This window comes from Chrysochloris asiatica, unplaced genomic scaffold (assembly GCF_000296735.1).
Source record: "Chrysochloris asiatica unplaced genomic scaffold, ChrAsi1.0 scaffold00341, whole genome shotgun sequence".
Taxonomy (NCBI): domain Eukaryota; kingdom Metazoa; phylum Chordata; class Mammalia; order Afrosoricida; family Chrysochloridae; genus Chrysochloris; species Chrysochloris asiatica.
The window spans coordinates 326,816-328,049 of NW_006408859.1; the positions used below are offsets into that span (position 1 = coordinate 326,816).

The 1,234-nt window shown below is 44.0% G+C and overlaps 1 pseudogene; it reads right to left on the reverse strand.

Moving 5' to 3' along the window:
• Window positions 1–177: 177 nt before the first annotated feature.
• Window positions 178–622, reverse strand: LOC102816980 (annotated as a pseudogene).
• Between the last annotated feature and the right edge of the window lie 612 nt (window positions 623–1,234).

Consider the following 1,234-nt stretch of genomic DNA (forward strand, 5'->3'; position numbering starts at 1 on the left):
TTTTTTTTTTTTTTTTTTAGCACAGACAGCAAGTTTATTTGGTGAATGCTGCTTACAAGCATTATCCAAGAGAGAGAATCTGGGAAAGGTGCTGTGACAGCCAAAGAGGACTTCAGGGCTAGATACAGTGTCACACAGGAAAGGCACCAGGCTCCGGGGACACGGGAAAGGCTGCCCTCAGCCATTCAACACCATCCGGACAAGCTCTTCGTCGTTAATACAACCATTGCTCTCCTCGTGCCCGGCCACCAGAATCTCTACTTCTTCTTCTGTCATCTTCTCACCAGTGTGACAAGGACATGCCGGATTTCAGCACCCATGAAAGTGCCGTTCCCTTCCTTGTCAAACACCCCAAGTCCTTCAACACAGTCCTCATAGGTGCCCTGGTTCTTGTTCTTGGCCACAGTCTGCAGGATGGGCAGGAAATGCTCAAAATCCAGCACATTCACATTCATCTCATCACACTAATGATTTCCCAGGACCCTGAGCACCTCAGCATTGGTGGGGTTCTGGCCCAGGGCCCTCATCATGTCCCCACACTGGCTGTACAGGATCTTGCTCTGTCAAACAGCTGGAAGGCCTCCTTAAACTCTGCTGTCTGGTCCTTGGTGAAGTCACACATCTTAACTGCTCGGGTTTGGGCACTTTTTCCTGCAGTAATAGCTCCTTGCATCTTTTTTTGATGCTTTCTGCGTCATTCAATATTTTGTTCGGAGAGTCCTTCAATACTGGAACCTGAGGCTTGAGAAATGCTGAGAATGTTCTTCTGTTTTGGTTTTCTAACTCCAGACCTTTGCACATTTCGTTATAATATTTGACTTTATCTTCTCAGGCTGCCCTTTGAATTTTTCTGTTCAGCTCTTTTACGTCATTATTTCTTCCAGTTGCTTTAGCTTTCCTATGCTCAAGAGCAAGTTTCAGAGTCTTTTCTGTCAGCTACTTTGGTCTTATCTTTTTTCCCTGTCTTTTTAATGATCTTTTGCTTTCTTCATGTGTGATGTTCATGACATCAACCCCAAACACTTTTGGTCTTTGGTCATTAGTGTCTAATGCATCAAATCTGTTCTTGAGATAATGCCTAAATTCAGATGGGATATATTCAAGGTCATATTGTACTCTCATGGAGTTGTTTTAATCTTCTTCAGCTTCAGACTCAACTTGCATATGAGCAATTGATGTCTGTTCCACAGTCTGGCCCTAACCTTGTTTTGGTTGTTGATACTGAATTTTCCAC